Source organism: Setaria viridis, chromosome 8 (genome assembly GCF_005286985.2).
Source record: "Setaria viridis chromosome 8, Setaria_viridis_v4.0, whole genome shotgun sequence".
Lineage (NCBI taxonomy): Eukaryota > Viridiplantae > Streptophyta > Magnoliopsida > Poales > Poaceae > Setaria > Setaria viridis.
The window spans coordinates 21,034,749-21,061,709 of NC_048270.2; the positions used below are offsets into that span (position 1 = coordinate 21,034,749).

The 26,961-nt window shown below is 42.4% G+C and overlaps 1 long non-coding RNA gene across 1 annotated transcript; it reads right to left on the minus strand.

Annotated features, from left to right (window-relative positions):
- Positions 1-3,800: 3,800 nt before the first annotated feature.
- LOC117866955 (uncharacterized) lies at positions 3,801-11,973 on the minus strand. Its single transcript, XR_011898957.1, has 14 exons — positions 11,304-11,973; positions 10,122-10,540; positions 9,113-9,340; positions 8,809-9,045; positions 8,513-8,731; positions 8,338-8,430; positions 8,148-8,249; positions 7,724-8,062; positions 6,659-7,621; positions 5,822-5,905; positions 5,683-5,727; positions 5,342-5,584; positions 5,107-5,256; positions 3,801-4,067 (listed from the first exon to the last, which is right to left on the minus strand). It is a non-coding gene; the product is annotated as an uncharacterized lncRNA (long non-coding RNA).
- Between the last annotated feature and the right edge of the window lie 14,988 nt (positions 11,974-26,961).

The following is a 26,961-nucleotide window of genomic DNA, read 5'->3' on the forward strand; positions in this document are numbered from 1 at the left end:
GGTGCTTACTTTGAGCTCGAATTTGAAAATGTTCCAGGGTGATTTGGCCCAAACTCAAATTAACAAAGTTGTGGTCTAAAGTTTACTCTACAACTCCTATAAAGGCTTCTGCTTGAAACCAGGTATATAAATAAAGCAGAAGTTTGAGTTCTGTTATCTTTATTTATATATGTTCCATATTTGATAACTATATATCTTTCAATTTAGTTGTAGTAGTTTTTGACATATTAACTTTATCTATTTCCTATAATTTCATAGATAATATATTGTATAGAACTTATTTGGTGGAACCATGATGAATCAAGCTAAGTTGGAGATGACCGAAAACAGGATCAGACGCTAAATATGTTGTCTAAAGTTTAGATTAATTATTAATGTATCTTAATAACTTTAAATGAAACAACTCAAAACTACAAAGTTGTAGATATTATCGAGAGCTACAATTTTCATATAAAAATCATCTTCATCGGAGTTCATATGAAAAAGTTATGATTTTTTTAAAGTCAGGCCTTGTCACGCCACTCCGGGTGGCGTGACAAGAGTGTGTTGTCACGCCAGCAAGAGTGCCGTGACAAACTTTTCACATGGATTATGCGCTGAAAGACCCCTTCCGCACTCTCCGACGTGGCACACCTTGTCACGTCATTGCATGTGGCGCGACAGAGTGTTCTTGTCGCGCTACGCGGACCAACGCGACCAAAAGGGTCAGATCTGCGAATATGTGTTTGGGTGAGTTATTTTTAAAATATTAGTTAAAAAATGTTAAAAATAAAAAAATTCGACAATTTATAGGTTGGAGTACCGATCGATTGAACCCACCAACAGTGCAGATGGCAGGGGATGTTTGTCCAGTTACGGGGTTCACGAGTTCTAACGAGCACCTATTATATGAGATTACGAGCCAATCATGTCTCCACCAACCCAGTGCTCGTGGCACATATTTTAAAAATCTGGTAAATAATAATTTTATATTTGTAGCAATGGTTTTCAGAAAACCTATTAAATAAGAATTTTATAGTCTAAAAATCTAAAAGATCTAGTAAATAATAATTTTATATCTATAGCGAAGTAGTACATATGACAAGAACGTATATTCAACATATTTATTTTTATAAAGAGGGTATAGCTATAAAATTTTATAACTACTACCCTTTTTCAAAAATTTTCTTTTGTAGTGACAAAACCAGAAGAAAAAACAATAGTTACCAGAACAAGCATATTTGTAAGCATTCAATATTTATTTAGTCTCAATTTTTCAATTCCAATTATAGCAGTATCTTTCTTCACATGAAAGGAGAAAGTTTATGTGGAAGACATAGTTTCTCAACTGAAGAAAAAACATATAATTCGAGTAACCATTTAATCTGCAAGCTTCTCAGCCAAGAAACCCTTTCTGTGGATTAGCACGATGTGCGGCACCACAATTAAAGAAAACTCATACATCAATCAATTCCCTTAAACAAATTTCTGAATTTATGTCCCTAATCAGCTAAAAATAGAAGAACAAAGTTCATTTCTTCATCAACGTTTCAGATGACTGAATTAGTATGTAAGATGCATATGAAGCTAAGGGATCATTAGTGCCCTTTGCAAACAGTCCAATTTTTGCATATCTTTACGGTGAGTAACTAAACAAGCAACAGAGAAAAGCACATATGAGGATCAAGAGTAGCAAAAGTACAATACACCCTTGCAACTGATAACTGAAATATTTTGATGCATTGTGTTGATAAAACAAGTACTCATTCAGCAAAATATATCCTTGCAACTCACTGCAGAAATGCAAGAGAAATAAGCATACCATATACCATATAGTGTCGTGACACTATCAGATATAGCCTATCCAGGCAAAAGATCTATTCATTGAGCATGGCCTATTTTGGCAAGCTAAAACCAACTAAAAGTTGATGAGTCAAGGTTAGTGAACAGATCTTTGCCTGAATAGGCTATTGGACCCCATGCTTCTATTACAAGAATGTGGCTCCAAAAGACGTTTGGAAAACTATTTCCAGATTATTTTATGATATTCCGAGTTTGTGGACTCGAAATTCTTCTGTTCTACCATGATTTTTGGATTCTTGACTCCGTGAAGTCCACTATGGAGCGTCTGTAGTCTTTAGTGTATCTTTGTTGTCCTGTTCCACAATTCTAGCATTAAGTTGACCGGTGTAATTTTCATGTCACTCTAATTTAACATGCAAACTATCCAAAAAATTGTAGCAATGACCAAATTCTATTTCTTACACCTACAATTTATTTACCTCAATTTTATTGCAATGACTAAATATTAAAAACACCTTTACTCTATTTTTTCCCATACATAATATTGATCAAGATATTTATCTAATACGAATCATATATAACAGGCAAGCTATCCATCAAAATCTAGCTCAAAAATATGTCTAAATAAAAAATCCTCTCCATTCTCCCTCATTCTATAAAACTCATTTTTCTCTATCTCTAAAGCATAATAACAATAAATGAATGGAGGATAAAGTAGCTAGCCTTTACAATACCTTGGATGAGTGAAATTTCCACGAAAATGAGGAAAAAAATCAGGCAGCACCTCCCTTTGCTTGCTCGCCATGGAGAATGAGCCTAAAGCTCTCGGTCTGAGTGGCTTGGGCTCGGGGAGGAAGAATGTGGACTAAAAGCTCCTGTCATCCGTAGCTGTCGGTGGTGGCCGTTTGACCCATGACTTAAGATCCTTTAGTCCTGGGTCCAAAAACAACCGAGACATATTACGCTGGATGGAAGGTCTATTCTCTACAAGTGGTATCTAAGTACGAATTAAACGTGACAAAGGATATCCATTTTGAAAATAACCAAAGCTTATTTGTCACTCAGAACCGAGTACGTTTAGCTCAGCTTTTTATTACTACTATAGAAAAGTCAAAAGTGGCCCAGCTTAATGGTGGCCAGTATCACACTACTAGAAAACACCCCATGTAGCTACGCCAGACTTAGAGTTTAGACACGCTTTATTTCGTCTCTATGTCAATGCAGGCATGCATTCATAAATCGTGTTAGAAGCATCTTCGTACGTACCGCGTCAGTCCTTGTAGAGACGAATCTTTTAAGCATTGCTATAAAAGAAAGAAACATTTTATAAACACATTAGATGCATATGTAAAAATATTGATAAAATTTTACAGACACATGTATAAAACGTCTCTAGTGGTGTAGTTACGTAGTATAATAATGCTTCATTCGTATTAATAAATATAGATACAATATATAGATACGTATACAAAACATGCCTACTAATATAGACGTGTTTTATAGTGGTATCTTCTTGCGTAGTAATTAGTATAGAGACGATTTAGTAGAGCGTGACAGGTGACGTGGTACGTGATGTGGCAGATGATGTGGTAGGTGACATGGCGGGTGATGTGGTGGATGTTGTGGCAGGTGACGTGGCACGTGATGTGGCCGGTGACGTGGTGGGTGACATGTTTCATAGTAACACCAAATTGCGTGTTAAAAAATGTAGAAACAATATCATAAATACATGTTTATTATGTGTCTACGGATATAGACACATTTTATAGTAACACCACATTGTGCATTAAGAAATGTAGAGATGATTTATAGATAAATCTATTTTTGTGTGTATTAATATATAATGATCCATTTATTTGCATTTATAAATTCAATATATCATTTTATTTTTGAATAGTTTAATAATGCCTAAATAAATTATCCATGACATTGCATAAGAACACCAGTACATTAATTCTTTGCTTCACCAAAAGGAAACTGAGTAATTCATTCAAGAACCAACAAGTACATTAATAACAAGTACATTAATTAAAGTACTATCAACAAGACAATTGCCTTGATAAAGAAACATAGACAAAGTGACAATATCATACAATTATTTCTAAATTTTTTCAATAACAACTAAAACCTACGCTTCACTTTACTGCCTGTTCTTGCCCCTCTCTCCATCGCAGCTTCACTTCTGCCTCGAAAAGTTACATCATCAGGTTGTTTAAGATTTGAACTTGTAGCTTTCTTCACCTGGGCACAAGAACACCAGTAGCAACAATACCTACACACCAAAACTGAAGAAATAATAGAGCCATAGTCAGAGATGAGTAGATCAGAAATGAGCTTGCTGTCAAGCAACACAGATCAAAAGTCCATGAAAAGGACATCCTATATCGGCAATGTTGTTATTCTGCAGAAGACATCTCAATCTGCTACCAGGTAGCGAAATAATAACAAAATAGGAAGCAGTTCACTTTTGTGCCATGCTACTATACATGCTCCAAGTTTCATAACAGATCTCATAGTTGATTTACCTATAATTAACTTCTACCATGGTACTGTACATTCTACAACATTGTCAACACTAATGATTTGCATGTACAGAACACTAAGCATTACTTCAGTTTCAACCAAGGATCCAAGAACAATAGATGTTTGTGTGTGTCATATGACAACAAGCAAGATTTCCAGGTTAAAACTTGAAAGCAATATTTCCTTGTCTCCATGCCTGCAGCATTTAAATTGTACCATGTAAACTCTATTTCTACCACCAGCTAATAGAACCTTGACACAATTTGGTTTGTAATGTCCAGAACTTTCATGCATCCCAAAAGCTGACGTGCAGGATCAACAATCAGAAATACTCCATGGAACACAGAAACACCACCAATAGTATGAAGTTATCGTCAGAACTAAGTTCACAAGCAGAAATTTTTTGGAGACAATGAGTGGTATGGATATCTAACATGTTTGCTTTTGTAAGCGCACATTGCATGATGACTGAAAAGACGCCATCATAAGATTTTAGAGCAAATGCTGAATATGGATGGGTATGGGTTCTACAGCCACTACAGGTCTACAGTTTAAGTGAGAGTACCACGCACCATTTTCAGTTCTTCATTTGGAATTTTGGATACCGAGAACATCACATTTCACAGCTTTGTTAAAATGTGCATGCAGATCACACCCCATCCTAGCTGTTAAAATGTTGCTTTCCTATAGCTCTAGAGATTGAACTAATCATATTTGTGTTTATTTGGTATGGGTTGAACTAATCATGAAGCAAAGCTCCCCTTAACCAGCAGTCTAGCAAAAAAAATCTTAACACTATACCTTTTCGGCATTTGATCGAACAGTAGCACAGCTCAACAGCGCCTACGCTTCATTGCCCGTTCTTGCCCCTTTATCGATCGCAACTTCACTTCTCCCTTGAAAAGTTACATCAATAGATTTTTTCAGATTTGTACTTGTAACTTTCTTCACCTGCAACGGGACATGGGGTTAGATGAATATCACAATTTGAAGATATTATAAAATTGTAGGTTTAATCTTTGAAAAAAAAACTTACATGTGAACGGGGCCATGCAATGACATAGCCAATAGCATCTATTAGTGTACAAATGTCATAAATAGGTCTAGGTATCAGCTCATCTCCTTTGTTTCTACTGTCAACATTTTTCAGGACCTTCAACATAAAACCCAACATATTCCTTTCCAAGCACACTTCCTCCAATGTCTCGTTTGGCATCAGTAGTCACTAACTTCGCCTTGGCCACAATTCTTCCTTTGTTTCTTAGTGAAAGAAGATAGACTGGATAACGGCTCCACCATTTTGCAAAACATGAAGATAAGAGTTTTGTACATTTAACTAATTTAACTATAAAAGAAACAAGCGAAATAGAAGCATACCGATTCTTACCAGCACAAACAGGGGGCTTTATCTCTTCGAGTCCTCTAGAATATGAAGGAATTATATTAGTCAAAATACAGCATCACTAAAGCAAGTTCACTCATTATAAACAATATTGCAATGTTAGTTTAGATATACCATGTTTGTCAAAATGGGTTCCTCTGAAAAATTTGTGGCTGCATTACCATTACCTTCATGAATAGAACTCTGAATATGTGCCTCCTGCAGCCATAGCGTAGATAGCAGTATGAGTTTGTAGACAACTAGATATGGCCAAAGTAGATGTATCATGACAGAAATAGGAATGCATCATGCTTTTAGCGCTAGCAAGGCACTATCACAGAAATGAAGCAGAATGTATCATGCTTTTAGCGCTAGAACTTGCAGCCTTGCAGGCAATCTTTGGCAAACAGTAACACTCAAACATAGATTGATCCATAGCTTTACTATTCCAAGTTAACTCTGCAGCCATTATTATATTCCAAACCAATCAAGAAGCTTCAATTGATTGCCAAAGAAATTAAAGAAGCTTCAGTTGATTGACAAGATCATTGGTTTAGGTTGAAGTTTCCCATGCATGCATGCACAATAGTTCCTGATGAGCTAGAGATTACTGAAGAAAACTCAAAGCACCAAGACCTTTCAAGCAAGTTGGACACATATGATGGTGCCTAAAATGACATGTACAAACAGAAAGCATGCAAAATCAGAAGAAATTGGCTGTGCTAGTTTGCAGCACTGCAAGCCTGCGGCTGTGCTGCAGCAACAGCCAGCAAACAACAGCGGTTGCGGCCACACAAACACGTTCATTTAATGCAGCAATTAAAAACAGCATAATGAGGAGATTTTATACAAACGAGGAAGTAAAGCTTGCAAGTAACACAGACAGCCGCTGGGATGAACCTACAACTGTTTGGTCATGCAGCTGCAGCCGAATCCGTTGCAAATAATCTCAAGCAAACAGGTAAAACCAACCTTGAGTTGCACTCATCAAGTACACATCGAATAGGTAAAAGCATCATGCCAATTCGACAATGAGCAAGAAAGTTTCAAGGACTGTTCTCCCGTGTTGTCAGAAATCCCGTGAAAATTGGATTCTGCGTGTTAAGAGCATTCAGAAGATGATATAAGAGCACTCAGGTTTTTTTTATTAAATTAAAGGCTAGGAGTTACTGACATGAGAGATAAACATAGTAGAAAGCAATCTGAGTACATTTGGATAATGCAGCTGCAGATCATCAGGTGTACATAGGTGTGGTGTCATGGCATTATATAGCGGACCGGAAAATAAATTGGGTCTTGTTTTTCATTTTCAGTAACTCAGTGTTCTGTGAAAATAAAATACCCCATATCAATGTTCTTGCAGTAATATTAATATCAGCCAATGTGCGTTTAAAATTGTTCATCCTGTGATTATTGAATTTCAGGACAGTAATGTATTTTACCATAAAAAATGTAGAATCTGTTCAAAATTTATAACTGTGGTGGATACATTTAGGTACAATCAATAGCACTCTTGCATAGGGGAAATATGATAATCATTGATATACCAAGATCACATGATAAAAGAAAAAGGCAAAACCAACAGCTCGTACCCAATACCGAATATTAGGAAACAGATTTCAAATGTACCCAATACCCAATTGCAGCAAACAAATTCTATGCAAACTAGTTGTATGCTCTGAACAATAAAAGTACACCATGGTAACTGTTTGCTCACTAGGTAAAGACGTATGGTCTTGGGTGGATGTCTCTTGCTGCGAAGTGTTAACAGCCATATTACATAATACATTAACAAAAACTTTACTATTATTGTTGTAGCTGTATACATTAGAAGTAAAGTATGTACTCTATTACCTGCACTTCATTTGTGGGACATTACCAGGTGAGTGTGCAGGGCTTGTGATCATGATGACTTTCTGGTTCTAGAAGTCCATCCTTGAAAAAACAAACAATTCAAAGAGGGATGGCTTACTTCCAGGTGGTAGGCATATACAGTTCATTGTAATATGAAATGACACAGGTCGAATAGATGCTTACTTCATCATCATGTGGATCTGCTACCATTTCCTTGATGAAATCCTCTCCAGGAAACTTTTTTAACATGAAACCAAGCCAGTGCTTCATGAAACCACCCATGCATTTCATCTTATTCTCCATTTCATTTACTTTATCTTGGTATCTTCTTTCTTCCTCAGTTTGAGTGACAAAAGTTAGACCTTGAGACACTCGAACTTCACTCCAGTACTTATCATCATAGTACCCACGTGCTTTTAACTCGTTAGCAACTATCTCATTGAACACCTCACTAAAATCTTGAGCTGAAAGATTACCATTGTTGTTTTGTTGCCTTTTCTCCAATTCGTCATATGACGCATTCTATAGAAATAAAAATAGTGGAAGGTCACAGAATGGTAAACAGAATTTTAGATTGAACATAAATGCTTAGGATCAGAAAATGTACCATTACTGCATCCACTTTGTGGGTAGTGTATTTACCATTCCTTTTCTTATGAGCAGCCTCCCATAATTCTAGCCTATGAACCTTCCTTTTCTGGTTATCTTTCTGCACAATAGAGTAACTTGAGGCTCATGACAGATCTGAACTAGATGATACTGAATATAATAAATAACTTCGGATGAATATATTTCACCATCTCTTTCTTTAGCCTAGCATGGCTTTTTCTCCCTGATGTGTGTGTATTCTTCTATTCTTTTGCGATCCTAGAGTTTGTCACACATACTTTCTGCAAAGGTAGAAGAGTGATGAAGAGCTGTTACACTCATTGCTTCCAAACTGCATATAAATGTTAAGTAAAAGGATGTCACCTTATGTTGTTCTCGGCACCAAAATCCAACAAGAGCTTTCCACCGAAGTTCATTCACTTTGTTTGTTTTCTTGTTTATGATTTCATCTAGAGATCTCTCTTCACGATTGAAATATTGTTTCTTCAACTTGGATTTGTAGGATCGCCACCTATTGCTAACAGTCCGTAGCACCCAATCCCTTGTAAGATTCAGCGTTTGGTGGGGGAACTGAAAGTGTTCCTATAAAGAGTAGAGGTAAATGTTACTGGATCGATGAAAATTGAGGTACTTGCTTGAACTAGTAAGATTAATTTTACCTCCACATCCTTGATTATTTGTTGCTTGTGAGTATTGAATAGAGCATTGTCCCATCTTTCAATGTGTAAAGGAGCTAATGATGGTTTTTCTGCTGTTTGTCAAAGGTACTGACCAAGAATAGATGCTGACCTTTCATTTGGGACACCATTTTCATCAGTACCTACAATTACCTTTCCTCCATCTAAATCCTCTATATTTGAAACTCTGAAATCCTTGTCTCACCTCTCCATTTGGCCCTACATATATGAAATAGATTGATTTGAGACTGCATTTGGACATGCAAGGAAAAAATATGAAACTTACATATTATCTTAATGGGGGTTTGTGGATGGTGGCGTGGCAGGCGGGCTAATAATCCATCAACATCAGGAGAACCCTGTAAGTCATCATCGTTCTCATTTTCTACTAGGTTGTCATGCCCATTCTCATTGTCTGATAAGTTATCCTGCCCATTCTCAATAGGTTCTGCATCCTCCTCTTCTTCAAGGTTCAAGTTCCTTAATCTTCGAAGTGGTCTTACCATGATTTCTTCTACATATACATGGGGTACCAAGATCAGCACTTACAGTTTAGTGCATTATCTCTCAGAAGGCAAAAGGCAGCAACACAATTTTAGTATAGTAGAACACATCTTTGAAAAGAAAAACTTAAAGTCGAACATTCTACCCATTTCAGCTGATTCATATAAAAATTCATATCTCTAAAACTACTTGTCCAATTGCTCTCAAATTTTTACAGTAGGTATGCAATTTCATAAACAACACAATTGTAGGGAAACTTCAGACCAGATTCCAAACCAAGATGACTAAAAAATCTAAACAACACAATTGTAGGGAAACTTCAGACCAGATTCCAAACCAAGATGACTAAAAAATCTAAACAACACAATTGAATGTCCAGAATTGAATTTCAGCAAGCTGAGCAATAGTATTTTGGGCATATCTCCTTAACTACATAATGTAATCAAAGAAGGCTAATTACATAATGGAAATTTTTTACTTGCTTGCTGCTCCCGTGGATGACTAATTACATAATGTGCAGAATTGAATTTCAGCAAGCTGAGCAATAGTATTGCTTGCAATTTTTTACAAATTCCATCAGCATGCTAAATATGAGAGAACATAAGTAAGAAGTAATCCTAAACGTCAAGATTTTAAGCCTATTATTGACACAACAATGCTTCCTAGAGTACACAACCACTATGCTCAGTCTATTAATAGCCCCAATGTTGTCAGAATGATGGGATTAGTCTTGCAGATCCAAGATGGAACATTGGAGACACGAAAAAAATTAATTAGAGAAGTTGTGTAACCTGTGTTACCACCTGGCAGTCCTGTTGAAGAGTTAAAAACCAAATGATTAGAGAAAAGTCCTAATTCAAGTATGCAGCATAATTTGAGCATCATACAATGAACTTATTTACATTAAGGATGGCATACTACCATATCAACTTTAAAATAACTGAATAAAAAAATTCAGTATATTGCCACACTGCCAATAATATGCATGCATTGAACTGGAGTTCCATCTTTATGCAAGACAGAATGTATGCAGAGTAATTTGAGCATCATGCCTGAATTACTAACATGAGCATGAGAATGTCACATGGCTCAAAACAAAAAAAGCACAAAACAATGTCACATAGCTCAAGCACTAAAAGTCCCAGGCTCCTAGTTACCTGAGCATGAGCTACAGCTCCAAGCCTGGACAGCAGAGGATGCGCCGTTCGCCCTAATCAGATTGCCCAAGCAGAACAAATGAGCCATACAACCATTGATCCTCAAAGGCTTTCATGACAGAGTTGTTGAGAAAGTAGAAGTACAAGAAAAACGCACCAGGTCAAAGAAAAAAAACAAAAAGAATCATCAAAGACCATAGCAATTTCGTAGTTTTACTAATTATTACTGTTCCGTGAGTCATGATGCATTGGTTGCCATTTCAGTTTCGTCAGAAAAGAAAACGCATAATCTTTATGCAGTTATATGCTTCATGACGTCTGGATCTGAGCAAAGACCACTTTAAATGCAGATTCCATCTGATGATTCACCAAATATACATTATATTCAGAAGCGCAGCCAGCGATCATTTTGTGAGCACTTCTAACTTCAAGCAAAAGATACTGCAATTTGCTTTGCATCCCATAGTTAAGTAACCAATATTCAGATTACCAACCACTCCACGTACAAGCAACTAAAAGCCACGAATTCAAGTTCTAATTAACTTGGTCTAAAAAATATCATAACCTGATTATAAGTATTTTCTATGAGTGTCAAGTGCCTTTTCTAGCTCTACAGCAGGCAGATTCCAACTAAAAAAACAAAATCAATTATTGGTCGTGTCCAGAGGCAACTATCATTTCCCTGATTGATCAGTTCTTTGACTGAAGGAGAGGAGGAGGGAGCAGCTGGGCCATATCACACGTAGGCAGGCAGGCAAATTATCTGCTACTTCCACATCCAGCAATCCAGTAAATAATTGAACATGAAATCAACACCTTAAAGTTGGAGGCTTTGCCATAACTCTGAGGAAGAGGAAGTCCGGGAGTCCTTGAGGCTTTAGCACCGGTGGTGGGGAGGCACATCGTGGCGGCGTCTGGGTGCGGGCTGTCCTGCACCGGCGCCCCTCGGATGGCGACGGGATGTCGAAGGGAACCGGCGGCGGTGGGTGCAGAAGGGATCCGGTGGCCGGGTGCGGGCTGTCCTGCACCGGCGCCCCTCCGATGGCGACGGGACGCCAAAGGGAACCGGCGGCAGCGGGTGCAGAAGGGATCCAGCATCCGAGTACAAGCTGTCCTGCACCGGCGCCCCTCCGATGGTAACGGGATGCTGAAGGGAACCGGCGGCGGCAGGTGCAGAAGGGATCCGGCGGTGGGAACCGAGATGGAGGAGGCAAAGGAAAGAATGGAGGAGATGGGAAGATAATGAGGAAGTGGGGAGGTTACGATGCGATGCTTGCAGGATGACGCCAAGCTAGTTTTCTGGAAAAATAAAAAAATCAGGAAAAAAATGGAAAAGGGTGGAGGGATGGATCGAACTTGGAACGTCCATCTATACGATGGATAGCAAAAACCATTGAGATGCTTGTTGTTTTGTTTTTCTTCATGCTTTTCAACATTCTTATACATAGTTTTGGGCCAGTGTGCAACTGAAACGTGGGTCCCACTTGTCGGTGCCAGGTTCTAGTTCGGTTCATGGTGATCTTCTTTTTTTTTAATTTTGATCCATCGTAAAAACGTTAAACATGTTTAGATTTCGCATTTGTTGTCCAAATCAGGTGATTTTTTTTCTAATTTCTTGGAAAACTTTTTTCTTTCACATGATTTTATTTCCATGGTGTTACTCGATCACTTGATTCTACAATGACCTTTTTCGAATGTGTCAAAGGTATCAGGGGTATATAAATAGGCAAGTTGAATTCTTGGTTGATCAAATCTATATATATGGCATATCATATAGGTGTATCGTGTTCAATGTCACCTTCTTTGCCTTGAGGTAATATCATGTGGGAGCTAAGACAATATTTTGGTACAAATTGGTAAACGAGCACCTCAAGGACAGGATTTACCGCGCAAACCATTGAGCTACTTGTTCTTTTTGCAGCGGCATGACATCTTTACTAAGGTAAGGTTTGGGTTCATGACACCAAGATACTAAACCATAGCAGGATGAAAACCATATAGGATTGTCATGCACAAAGCTACTGATATACTTATCTTTGTATTTGTGATTGAAACATATAGCATTCACTCATGCACATTGTGTTAGAACTTAAGAAAATATATATTGGAATTGTATAAACCTGACTTGACAAAAAAATTAGGGATTAGGGATGAAAACCATATAGGATTGTCATGTACAAAGCTACTGATATACTTATCTTTGTATTTGTGATTGAAACCTATAGCATTCACTCATGCACATTGTGTTAGAACTTACGAAAATATATATTGGAATTGTATAAACCTGACTTGGAAAAAAAATTAGGAATAAAAAACTAGTAAAAATTTAGGAATAAAATGAAAAAAATTGTGATGCATCACTGAATTGAACCGTGGTGTTCAAGTTCTAAAGCAGCAGACAAACCATTGAGCTATCACTTGATTTTAGTAAGTGAGAAGAAATTTATTTATTTTAATGCTTCTCGGTTCCTCCAGCATCCGCATCCTTCCGTCAGCATCCACATCCTCCCCAAAACCCGTGCAACCTTTCCTTGTCTCCCATCGGCCGTCCGCTCCCTCCTTCTTGATGCTCCCATCCGCGCAGAAGCCGCCCGCGCCCTCCTCCATAACCCTCCCTGCTCCCTCCTCCTCCTTCTCCTCCTCCTCCTGCCCACAACGTCGAGATCCACCGGGTGCCGTCCGCGGGTGAGACGCTGCCGCCTGCCCGCCAGGCACACCGCACCGCCGCCGCCGCCGACTGCCAGGTAATCCCTCCATGCAGCCGGGAACGAGAACAGATTGTTGGAATGTATTCATGTAAATGCTTTGGAGCTAATCCAAACATTGAGCCTGCCTATATCAATAAATATAATTATTCAATTTTAATTTTATCATGGTTTTTAAGAAGTAACAGAACCTAACATGGTTTCCTGTATGACAGATTCTAACAGATGCTGCTCTTTTCTGAGATTGCATTGTCACAAATAGTTGGTTAATTATTACGTGGTCTTCAGTTTGGTTCCCTGTTTTGATTATCTGATGGCACTGATTTAACTAAAAGTTGTTGCCTCACGTTCAGAGTTTGTGGACAATAAATTTCTGAGATGTGATGCAAAGAAATATAATCATGACTGTGTTCTGGGTTTGCTTGTAGGAAGACAGTGTGCTTACCATATAGAGTAGTGCTTGATATTTCAGGGTGAAGTGCATTTCTCTGATGGTTTTATTTATACCTAATCATAGGTTTCCCTGTAGCTAATTATAGGTTGCAGGTTATTTTGCTAGTTTCAGTAATTTGCAACATGCTGCCTTGGAGCAACTCTGAATCTGAAGTAAACAAATTGAAACCATACTTGCCAATTCTCTCCTACTGATCATTCTACTCTATATTATTTCATTCTTTTCTATGGATCAGGTTGCGCACATTGAGGACGACAAGAGATTACCAGCCGAGAGAGGAACAGCAAGTGTGAGTTTCGTTCACTGCTTTGTTGACAGCAAAGGGTGAAAATGGAAATGGAGCGCCAGGCATCAGGCTCCCAAAAGGAGTTCATACAACAGTTAGCAAGTAATCTTGAAGCATAGATATGGAATGACAAAAAATTGTGCATTTAGTTTCTCCATTTGGAATGACAAAGAACTGTCTAGGTCATCCAATCTGAAGTGTAATAATCTTCTCGGTGTATAACTTCAGCTTGGCCTTTTCTTAAACTATGGAGAATTTTTTTGCAAAGCTCTGAAGGTCTAGAGACATTCAACAGCCTGGTTGTCGGGGCTGAAGCTATAAGCACCTTGTAATTGGATAGAGTGAGCTGAGTGTTCTCTATCTATGTTTGTGTTAGTTTGCCACTTGAAGGTAAATATATTTTTTTTTGCGTAACTGTGGATGGAAGAAGTTACTGACAACTTCAGGATAAATAGAAGGTCTGAAACCCTGTTGTCGGCTACATCTCAAAAGTGACTTAAGTAAAGGCTATATACAATGTGTAATATTTGATGATATTTGCAATCATAATACAGAATATTCTGGTACAAAACAAACTGACAAGGAAGAATGTAGTATAGATTATCTTCAGCTTTAGACATACTGAAAATCATAACATGATGAATGTATCTCTGGTCAGAAATGCAGCAATTGCTCTTGCACATACTTGGAACATAATATCTTACAAATAAAGTTTTTATTTATCACCGGTGGGACAGCGACAGGGCGAGGGCCACGGCGCCCAACCCGCGCCTGCGACAGGATGGGGCGAACGCCGGGCTAGCCAACCGCCGGCCGCGCGCGTGTCCGCTTCCTCCTGCCGCGGCTCTGCTCCGCCAACCGCGCTCCTCCTGTCTGCCGGAGAAGCCACCACGCCAACGCCGTCCCGCGCCTCCGCCAGTTCGCCCAACCCCCACGGTAGCCCTCCGCCTCGCCCGCCTGACAGACCGGAAGCCCCAGTCGCCCGTCGCCCAAGGCCAATCGCCATCGGAGACCACCCGGAGCTCCGCCTCCTTTGCCCAATGGCGCTGCTGGCCAATGGCCGCCTTGCCCGCGCACCCGCCGCTCCCGGCCTTATCCCTCCCCCACCGGAGCCCCGCCTCGACCCTCCGCTCCACCCCGGCCTAATAAAAGGGTCCCCCTCACCGGCAACGCCACCGCTTTGCTACCGCCCGCACACGAGCCACCGTTTCCTCCTCTGCGCCGCCGCTAAGCTCTCGTGGAGCTCACCCCTCCGCGCCACCCCGCACTCCGGCGACTTCGCCGCCCGCTTCGCCATCTCTCCGCGCACGTCCCCGAGTAGTCAGTGGCCTCCCCGACGCCGCCGGTGCGCCGGAACGCCGCCTGCACCGCCGCCAGCCAAGCTCCGCCGCCGCCGTCGCGTTTCGCTCCCTGCCGGCCATCTCCGTCGCCCCAATCCCATCTCTAAGCGCCACGATCATATCGTGCGCCTCATGGTTTGTTTTGAACTGCATCTGCAGCTCGGGTTCCATGCAAGCAAGCATAAGGCAGCTTACTTCGAGGTTAGCATCACATGCTTTCTTGTAAGCATTCTTAGCAGCAGCGGGTGCATCCTCAGCAGGTTCTTCTGGTAGTGGGTTGTCTAGAACATCTTCCTTTTTCTCAGCCCTAAGAACAATTCTCAGGTTACGGATCCAATCCGAGTAGTTTGTTCCATTCAACTTGTCCTTCTCAAGGACCGAACGCAAAGCAAACGATGTGGTGGTGTTGCTAGGTTCCATTTAATCTACAACAAAAGTAATGCAAAATACACTAAGACAAACGTATCCATGATAGATCAAATTACATTAAACTATTTTAACAGGATCTACTCCCACTAAAATCAATATCCCTCTATTGAAACTTAGTGATTCAGGATCCACAACTAACAAGTCTACTAGTGAGCTTTAGCATCACCGCTAGCAAACGAGGTAGATCGGTAAGCAACTTTTGCTAATCATATCACATATGACTCCTGTTGTTGGGTGACATCTCTATGTCTCGGCGCCCAACCTTTATGCCCCAAGGTCCTTAACCGTTAAGATGACCTTGTTAAGCAAACCAACCCTTATGCGTGTAAGTGTCCGACACAAACCAGTCTAGTCAAGGAAAACTAGTGGCACCCTAATTTCATAGACCCACCACTAATTGTACAAGACATGGGACGGTGCAAGTTTTAGTTGGGAGGGCATACTAACTTAAACTTTGCGAGGGATCGTTCTACTTCTAACATCACAGCATGCAGAAAGTAAAACATAAACAGAATAGCATTCACACAGTTGTGACACAGTATGGCCCATTTTTCATATGGTGATCTCCATCTCCATAGAACCTGTTCACCATGGTGATCTCCATCTCCATGTTCCATGTGCGCCATCCTCCTGGTGATGAGTCCTCCAAGAACTAGAGCATGCTATTACGCCTAATAGCTAGTAAAGAATCTAGTAATGAAGATTACATAGTTGCTTGGATCATCACAGATTGGTACGCAGACCATTAAATACAATAAAGTGACAACACATATGGCTCCTGCCGTGTTGCCGCACGCGCGACACGCAGGTCACGAATGAGTTACACACATGCATCACATACACAAGAGGGCCATACTGATCACAAGATACAAACATACATCCTGCAAAACAGAGTTAGGCGTCCTAACGTTCCAAACTTCGGAGGCCCGAAACTCCATCTTCCAAGCCGAATTTGGGAAATCTAGTTTCACCGAAAACAGCAAAGCGGTTGAATTTCATGTGTAACTTTTTCTGTAGATCAATTTTCGTATAAAAATCGCCCCGATCCGAGATCGTACCGAAAAGTTACGGCTGATTTACCGAAGCATACGCATACGGCAAAAATCCCGACCCCGGCAGTAGATCCCATCTACTATAGCACATCTAATGCGCCTGGCGTATGACCCTGGATCTCGATTCGACCAATCATATTGATCTTCCCTCACTGCAACTGGATTTGCGTGTATCACTTAACTCCGATGGCGGAAACCGACCGGTAGGAGTATGTCGTTACACTACTATTGCAGCAAGGGCACGAAATCAGGACATAGATCAAACAGAGAACTCGCATATCTCCATATGCACACATCCCGAATCCAAAACTAAGCAGCTACGGCTCTGATACCACTGTTGGGATACGAGGTAGGCTACACTAGCGCAAATCAAAATTTCTACCGCGTACAACCAGGAAGAACTGCCGTATAAGGATCACGGGATTACCACTCGACGCACTACTGGTGCGGAAGATGTAGATATGCGTCGGTGAAGTGAAGACGATCACGTAGTCGTACGTAGTCGATCACGTCCAGCAGCTCCTCAGCAGCTCGTCCACGTGCAGCAAGATCGCCTCCTGGTGCCGCAGCTCGTCGTCGGCTCGTCGTGGCTCGTCGATGGCTCGTCCAAGTGCTGCAGGCGCAACACCTCCAAGGTATCCACACGTGCAGGGAGGAAGCGTCGCAAGCCGGATTGCTAGATCCGCGAGTTGCAACAGGAGAGGGCGTGGGAGGCGCGGCAAGTGTGTTTCGCCAAAAAGGTGTCAACCCTAGGGCACCCCCACCCCTCTATTTATAGAGGTTCCTGATGGGCCTCTGGATCCGAGGCCCATTAGTACTCCTAAACCTAATCCAACTCGGATCAGATCCGAATTGGGCTTCCAGCCCCTTAAGTGTGTGACCCTATGGGTTCGGATACGTATAGACATGGCCCGAGTACTCCTACTCGGCCCAATAGTCGGTAGCGGCCTCTAGCAAGACGTGCCAACTCCTATACGCATACGAAGATCATATCAGACGAACCATCACAACATGATATACATGCTATTCCCTTTGCCTCACGATATTTGGTCTAGCTTCAAGCCGACCGCTCTTTCTCGATCCTGTGATTCGGAATCCCTTTGTAGGTTAACTCTTAACCGTACGTAGCATGGCCATGCATTTTCGGATCCGATCACTCGAGGGGCCCAGAGATATCACTCTCAATCAGAGAGGGGCAAATCCCATCTTGATTGACCATGTCTCATAGCATGCTTCTTGACAAACCCGAAAGCTACCTTTATAACTACCCTGTTACGGCGTAGCGTTTGATAGCCCCTAAGTAGGTCGATCCACATCTAGAATACATGCGACAATCTCAGGTCTAAGGACAAAGCGTATATGTTGTTTAAAGAGAGAACTACTTCTCGTGTTGGGTCAGTCTTAACACATGTCTCCACATGTGTCCACATTATTAGTTCAACATCTCCATGTCCATGACTTGTGAAACATAGTCATCAACTAATACATGTGCTAGTCTAATATTCATGTGTGTCCTCACATGAACTCCGACTAGGGACAACTTTAGAATAACCATACAAGTAAAGAGTTTCACATACAATTCACATAATTGCAAATCAATTCAAGTAGCCTTTAATGGATATTCAATGAACACAATATACAAATCATGGATACAAATGGAATATCATCATCTCTATGATTGCCTCTAGGGCATACCTCCAACAAAATGAAGCGACCCTTCGTGGTGCGCGGATGTCGTGAGATTAGGTCCGCCATGCATGGTTAATAAATTCGAATTGATTCATCTGCCTCTCATAGTTTGGGACTACTTGATCTCTATTCTGCACTGAGTAACGATGAAACATGATTACGAGATTAAGTTGATGCTTGTTAAGTAATTGCTTGGAATCATGTTTGTTTAGTATACATGCTAATCTAGACTGGATAAAGAACATAGAACATGAGCTAAAATATTGAAAATAAGGACCAACTTTAGATGCTTTTGGCAAAGAAATCCCAGAGCCGCCGCTTTTCTGTTCTTCTTTTGCGTCGCCGCGATTGTTCAGCACCACCGCCGCCATTGCGATTCTTTGAGAGAGATCCGAGGTTGTCTTTCCCTTGCTGTGGCTGAGATTGTCTCATGCGCACTAAGAAGATGGGGAAAAAACCAGAGAAGACTCAGGGCAAGGCTCCAGCGGTGGGCAAGGTGAAGTCGAAGAAGGGAAAGGAACTGGTGTTGCCAGTGCCGAAGGTGGGGCCAACAAACCAGACTACGCCGCCACCGCCTGGAGTCACGTGGCAGAATTCCGTGATGCGGGAGGTGGCCGTTCAAGCACTTGTTGACGCAAAGCTTCTTCAGCCAAAGGAGATACTCGAGTGGAGGGCTGTCTTTGGGAACGTGTGGCAGTTCGAGGAGCATCCGAACCAGACGGTTATGCTTGCAAACTTTGTGGAGAGGGGTTTGGCATTGCCCACCTCCTACTTTTTCAAAGGTATCCTCGAGTACTACAAACTTCATCTAGTTCATCTGAATCCCAATGGTGTGCTCCATATGTGAATTTTTGTACACCTGTGTGAGGTTTACTTGGGAGTTCCTCCTAGCCTCGAGTTGTTTAGAAAATTGTTCCGTTGCAAGCCTCAGCCTAGTGTCGTTAGGACAGAGGTCTTTGGAGGTGCCGGGTTCCAACTTAGGAACTCAGGCGCGTATCTTAACTATAACTTGACAGATTCCCATGGGGAGTGGAAAAGGAAGTGGTTCGTCCTCGCTTGCCGGTAGTCACAGGCCATGGCCCGAAGCATGCAGAGAACTGGGTCACCGAACCTGAAGATTCTCCAGAGATCGACAACTTGCTGACCCAGATCGTCGAGTTGAAGACCCTGGGTTTGACCGGGATTAATGTGGCGGCTAGCTTTCTGGAAAGGAGAGTACAGCCTTTGTAGAAGCGAGCTCATCTGGGTGGGCAGTACTCAGGTTTCAATGACTCGTCACGTATGTCTCCTGATGACATTTCTAACGATGATGTGGAGGCGCTGCTGGCCATGTTCTTCAAGAACTATCAAGGAGTACCAGTTATTCCTTCAGCTCTTCGCCAGTTTGATGCCTGGTATCAGCTGCAAGAGGTATGATCTTTTACTTGACTTGTACCTTTTGAGCTCTTTGGATAGTGTTTAAGTACCAATTTGTTTTTGTAGTCTCGGGTTCTTGCGAGTTATCTGGCGCACTCAGAAGAAGAAGAATCGGTTGCTGAGGAATCAGAGGATGAGCCTTCTCCTCCTGTGAAGAAACGCCGAGTAGTCTGCAAGAAATCTGCTGCTAAGTCTGCCTTGACTTCAACTCCTGAGAAGTCTGAGGGTACCAAGGTATGTACTCGTGTATCCATTGGTAACTGGAAGAGTTTACCCTGTAGTCTTTTAACGATTTTATTTGTCTAAAAAGGGTGTCGACATGACCCCTAGTGGTGATGAGGCTACTTCCAAAGAGGTAGTCGTGACCGCCCAGGGCGTCGATGTTGCGTCTGTTGAGAAGGTGCCAGGGGGGTGCAGCTAGCTGATGCTGGAGTAGCCCACGAGCTGACAGTTCAGGTTCCGTCGGCTACCATGCTGTCGGTCCCTGACCAAGCGGTTCTGGGTTTGCCTACTGGAGTGGCGGACACTGTGAAGGAGGTATCGCCAGTAGTTGCTACTGGCTCTCTGTTATCCAATGTGCTCGCTAGTGGTGAGCTTTCTTCCCGTCTATTTTTGTTAGTCTGGGTTTATTGTAGTCGTGACCCTGTTTTCTGCAGAACTTAGCGAAAAAATTGCGCCTTCAGCTGCTCCCGTGGCGCCAAGTACTTGACCGCCCGTTGCTGAGAAGAAGCGTGTGCGATTGCCGCCACGATCAACTAGGTGAGTTTTTATTCTTGGTTTGTATCTTCGAGCTTTCTGGAATCCGTGTGTTGACTTTGTATTTTGATGTAGGGATGCGGTCGAGACTATCCCTGTGGAGGTAGGAGTGGAGGCTTGTCCCTCGACTACTCTTTCTCCTCCCTTGGAGGATTTGTCTGTTGAAGATGTATCGGTAGTTGACGCAAGTCGTCTTGGAGCCATCATGTCGATGCTTCAAGAAGTGATTCGCTCGGTGGAGGATTCTTCACTTGCTTCAGGTTCTAGAGGTGGACCCCCATCGACGTCAACTGGAGAAGTTTTGGCGTTGGTTAATGTGGCAAAGGCCAAAGAAGCGACTGCACCGGGTATGTATTCGGGATATTGGTGTTGTAGTCGTAGTATTGAGTTGACTGATTTTCGTCATTTTCTTAGGTACTGCCTTGGGTGCAGCTCCTCATAGTGTGAAGAGTACTCAGGGTCCAGTACTCAGGCTTCCGTCCGAGTTAGAGTTTCAGAGAGTTTTTCAAAGCTTCCAGGTGTGTTTCTTCGCTTATCTGACGGCTTTTGTAGCCAAGGGACTTGACCGTTTGCTTTCTTTTGCAGGATCTATATGATAGGATGCAAAGGAACGCTCGGGCCCTTCAGGAGCAAAATGAACTATTGGAGCAGGAGTGTGCCCGGCTTATGGAATCCTTGAGGGTTCATGAAGATGGAGCGAAATCCTTTGCTGTTGAGCGGTTAGATCACGAAGTCTTGCAGCAGAAACTGGAGAGCCGCTACAAGTCTTTGAATAAAAAGTATCAAGGTGAGTACTTTCTATTTTCCGAGTATATCTGACTATAGTCGGTTGTTTGAACTTGGTTGATTTTGCAGAGCTCAAGAAAAAGGAGGTTGTTGTGAGTAGCCAACTCCTTGACTGGAGGAACGCACATGACTGAGTAGTTGATGAGGCTAATCATCTTCGGGCTGCGCTGGCTGAAGCGCAGGCTGCCTACGAGCATCAGTGAGACAGGAAGAATCAAAATGGAGTGATGCTTGCTATGGCCATGGTGACCTGTAGAGACCATGGCCAGACCATAGGAAGACTTCGAGGCGAGCTCCAAGAGTTAACTGATGCCGCTCTAGACTTGGTGAATGCCATTGCCCCCTTGGAGGAGGACGTAGGACCTCGATCCGGGTAAGGTGGCTGGCCTCTACAAGGCTGTTTGCAAACAAGTCCTTGCTGTGGTCAAGTCGTACTACCCAAGAGCAGATTTGGCGGCTTGTGACAGCGTCACACACAATTGCACAGAGGAGGCATATGCGCAGTATCTCAAGGAGGCTGAGCCGATTGCGTCTAAAATGTCTAAATTTGTATCTTTGGAGGAGCCTTGAGCTTTTATGTACTCTTGTAAGCTTCCGAGTACTTTGAATGATATTTCGTCTGAGAAATGAGCACTTGTCCATGCGTTGTTATTTGAAGTAGTCCCGAGTGCTGAGTTTGGGTAGTCGCGCCTTTGTCGAGTACTCTGCCATTATACTCTTTGAATAGGGAGTACACGGGTGTATTGTACTCTTTTGTCCTTTGTGGCGTGAATGCTTTCATGTGGGCAGAGTCCGAGGGCATCCAGACTCATCGATCATGGGCGAATAGTAACTCCTGGGTGGTTAGCACTTGTAGCGCTTGGCTATAAATAGATCCCCATGGAGGTCGACCCGGATCAGGCTTTGAGTAGCAATGGATTGCCTACAGTTGCTGTTGTTTGAGTGTATAGAGCTGTCAAAGAGTGCACCAGTGCTAGAAGATTCCTCGTAGATTGGGGCCACCTTCCTTCCACAGACTCTAGCACTCGTAGGGATAGCCGCAATGCTAGAAGAATCCTCGTAGGAGGATGCATCGCGTGCCTCATCTTGCAGCTCGTGATCCAGCTGGGTACACGCTGGAACTCGCGAGTGATGGTTGATGAGTGCCGTGGTCTTTATTCTGCTCTCTTAGAGGTGGAGGTGTGGCCGTAGTGTGGGTCGGCTCGACAAGGCTAGCAAAAGAGCAGCCTCATTTCCTTCTTTACGCGGCGCGCGGGATTCATCGTTGCCGCTGTCAAGGCAGTGGCGGTGCAGGAGTACCTGGCGTTGCCTTGGGTAGAGAACCTAGATATGGCTGCATTTTGCACAGCTTCCTTGCGTGTAGGCGCCTCCCATTGTAGTTGGCAGACCTGAGTGGCCTTGTGATATTGTAAAAGTTTGAGGCTTAAATGCAGCCCGCCAGTAGGCAATTGCTTGTAGTCCATTTGGAATGTATTTTGAGTACCTTTACTCGTATGTAACTTTTTGATGTGTTCTTCGGACTTAAGTAAAGAATTATTCTTTTGTACCAGATCTATAATGCCTATTGAGTTGGCAATCTTGTATCAAGAGTAGCATATCTTGTAGTCGGTAGTCGAGCTGTTGGCTCAAGTAGTTGAATTGAGTTTCTGCTTGAAGCGATAACTCGAGTTCTTTTTGTCTACTACGGGTAGTAGTGACAGAGATGTTCTATATTCCAAGAGTTTGGTACTTGTTCTCCTGAAAGTTCTTGTAGTCTTTAAGATTCGGGTCCTGTAACCTTGGATACAATGTAATGACCTTCCCATGGTGAATTGAGTTTATGCAACCCTGACGTGTCTTGGATTCATTTGAGGACCATGTTGCCTAAGTTGAAAGATCATTCTTTGACATTGCGGTCATGGTATCGCCTTAACCTATTAAGGTATCTGGCTGATTGGACTAGCGCTATGCATCTTGCTTCTTCTAGACTATCTAGATCAGTGCGCCTTGTTTCTTCTGCCATTTCTTCATCGTATTGCTCGACTAAGGGAGATTGCCACATGACATCTGCAGGTAATATAGCTTCTGAGCCATATACTAGAAAATAGGGAGAGAGCCCAGTAGTTTTGCATGGTTGGGTTCGTAGTCCCCACAGAGCATTGGGTAATTCCTTGAGCCATTTTCCTCCCTTTGTATTGCTGATGTCATGTAGTCATTTCTTGAGAGCTTCGAGTATCATGCCATTGGCATGCTCGACTTGTCCATTGGCTTGTGGGTGAGCAACCGAGACGTAGCAGACATCAATTCCGCTATTCTCGCAGTACTCCTAGAAGTCATGATTGTTGTAGTTGGACCCTAGGTTTGTGATGATTTTGTTTGGAAAGTCGTAACGGTGTACGACTTCATCCAAGAAGTCAAGGACTCGGTCTGCCTTGGGGCAAGTGACTGGTTTGACCTCGATCCACTTGGTGAATTTGTCGATGGCCACGAGTACTCGGTTGAATCCTCCTGGCGCAATTGGCAATGGCTCTATCATTTCGAGCCCCCAGCAGGCAAACGGCCATGTTGGAGGTATTGTGACTAGCTTGTAGGCAGGGACATGTTGCTGTTTAGTGAAGAATTAACAGCCTTTGCACTTCCGAACTAACTGTTTAGCGTCGGCCAACGCCATTGGCCAGTAGAAACCTGCTCTGAAAGTCTTGCCAACTATTGTTCGTGAGGATGTATGGTTGCCACAGATCCCCTTGTGAATTTCTTCTAGGATTTCTTGGCCATCTTCATGGGTAACACACTTCATGAGTACCCCTGATGATGCACATTTTCTGTAGAGCTTGTCTCCGACTAGAACATAGTTTTTTCCTCATCGGGAAATTTGCTCGGCTTGATTTTTGTTAGAAGGTAACTTGTGATCCTTGATGTAGTCGATGAAGGGTGTCCTCCAGTCAACTTCTATCATCATGATTTCTCGAGTGACGTCTGTAGTCCGGACTACCGGTGTTGTCACTTGTTCTGGTATGTACGGCTTGTGGAGTTCGTGGACAAAAATTCCTGCTGGAACATCTGCACGAGCTGAGCCCATTTTTGATAGTACGTCGGCGGATACGTTGTTGTCACGAACGATACGATGAAATTCGAAGCCTGAGAACTTGTTTTCCAGTTTACGGACTTCTTTGCAGTAAGCGTCCATGTTGTCCTTGTTTCGGTCCCACTTGTCATTGACTTGGTTTATGACGACTGGAGAGTCGCCGTATACCAGTAGTCGTTTGATGCCGAGGGAAATTGCGAGGCGAAGGCCATGTAGTAGTGCTTCGTACTCGGCTTTATTGTTCGAGGCTTCCCAGAAGATTTGCAGTATGTACTTGAGTTGGTCTCCCTTTGCGGAGATGAGAAGTACGCCTGCGCCGGCTCCTTCGAGTTTGAGGGATCCATCAAAATACATTACCCAATGCTCTGGCCGCTCAACTGGTGTTGGTACTTGGTTTTCAGTCCATTCAGCCACGAAGTGGACCAAAGCTTGGGATTTGATGGCTGTCCTTGGTTTAAAGTCTAAGGTTAGAGCTCCGAGTTCAACTGCCCATTTGGAAATTGTACCCGTGGCATCTCTGTTGTGGAGAATTTCGCCGAGCGGGAAATCAGAGATGACTGTGATGCTGTGTTCTTGGAAGTAATGGCACAGTTTTCGTGAGGTGAACAGAATTGCATATAGCAGTTTCTGTATCGGTGAGTACCGAGTTTTGGAGTCCGAGAGTACTTCACTGACGAAGTACATAGGTCTTTGGACTTTGTAAACATGGCCTAGCTCAGACCGTTCAACCACTATTGCCGTGCTGACGACGTGAGTAGTAGCTGCTATGTATAGGAGCAAGTCCTCGTTTGGAGATGGAGCAGTAAGGATTGGAGGCTTTGGCAGAAAGTCTTTGAGTTGGTTAATGCCTTGTCTGTCTCTTCTGTCCATTTGAACTTGTCCTATCGTTTGAGAAGCTTGAAGAAGGGTAGTCCCTGTTCTCCAAGTCTCGAGATAAACCGATTGAGAGCTGCCATGCAGCCCGTCGGTTTTTGCACATCCTTGATGCTAGCTGGTGCATGCATGTTTGTGATGGTAGATATTTTCTCCGAGTTGGCCTCAATGCCGCGATGGCTAATGATGAACCCGAGTAGTTTGCCGGAAGGTACTCCGATAACACACTTGGTAGCATTGAGTTTCCATTGGAAAGCTCATAGACTTGAGAAAGTTTCCTTCAAATCGACGATGAGTTCCTTCTGGTTTCATGTTTTGACGACTACATCATCCACGTAAGCTTCAACATTGCGATGTAGCTGCTTTTCAAAGCACATCTGTATAGCTCGTTGATAGGTTGCCCCTGCGTTTTTTAGTCCAAATGACATTGTCTTGTAGCAAAAAGCCCCAAATGGTGTGATGAAGGCTGTTTTAGCTTGATGTTCTTCTTTGAGGCTTATCTGATGATAGCCTAAGTAACAATCGAGAAAGCATAGTAAGGCCCTGTTTGTTCTAGCTTTTGCTTTCCGAAAGCTGGCTTCTGGCTTTCCATCCTGTAATGCTGGCTTTCCGAAAGCTGGCTTTCTGAAAGCTGAGGTTCGTTTGGCAACCCAGCTTCTCCGAGGATAAGAGTGGCTGGAAGAGATGTACAATGTCTCTATTACCCCTATGTGTCCGTACTGATTGTATTTGTTTCATGCACAATTATTCATAGACTTTGTTGACAACATAATTATAATAAAATTAATGGGTCATTATCCATGCATTTATAAGTCACAAACATGTTCAAACGACATTACACTACTCTCTCATGGCCATCAAAGCATCAGCAATACTATCACGAAAAGCATGTTGCTCTCTTCATGTCCATGTGCTTGCGGCTGAGATGATGTTGCTTGATCAACATTTGGAACAAAGTCTTCATTTTGATCGCACAAGTCAAAAAGTTCATCAGTCAAAGCACTTTCTCTAATAAAGTTGTGTAGGGCCATACATGCAATTATAATCCTTGCTTGCTTTTCCATTGGATAACTCGATATTTTTTGTAATATGCTCCACTTCATTTTGAGAACACCAAATGACCTTTCAATCACATTCCGTAGTGATGAATGTAAGTGATTGAACACTTCTTTTTTACCTCTTGGCTCTGGACCTTGTCGAAACTCTGATAAATGATACTTCTCTCCTTTGTATGGTGAAAGAAAACCCTTCCGATTAGGATAACCCGAGTCAACAAGATAGTATTTTCCTACAGATATTTCTAAGATGTTAGTAATAATATATGGTTCATTTAATAAAACAATTGTAGGTGCCATATTGTTGTACCTTCTGGCGGAAAAGGAAATTTGTCAGCATATTTTTGCAATGCTTCATTAAAAACCCTTGTGTCATGCACTGAACCAGGCCATCCAGCAACAACAAAAGTGAATCTCATATCGAAGTCACATACAGCCAATACATTCTGAGTGGTACATCGGTACCGACCAAAATGTGTAATCTGTTCAGTAGAAGGAACAACTACAGGGATATGAGTTCCATCAATTGCTCCAATAGCACCATGAAAATGAGGTGAAAACCGATGCTC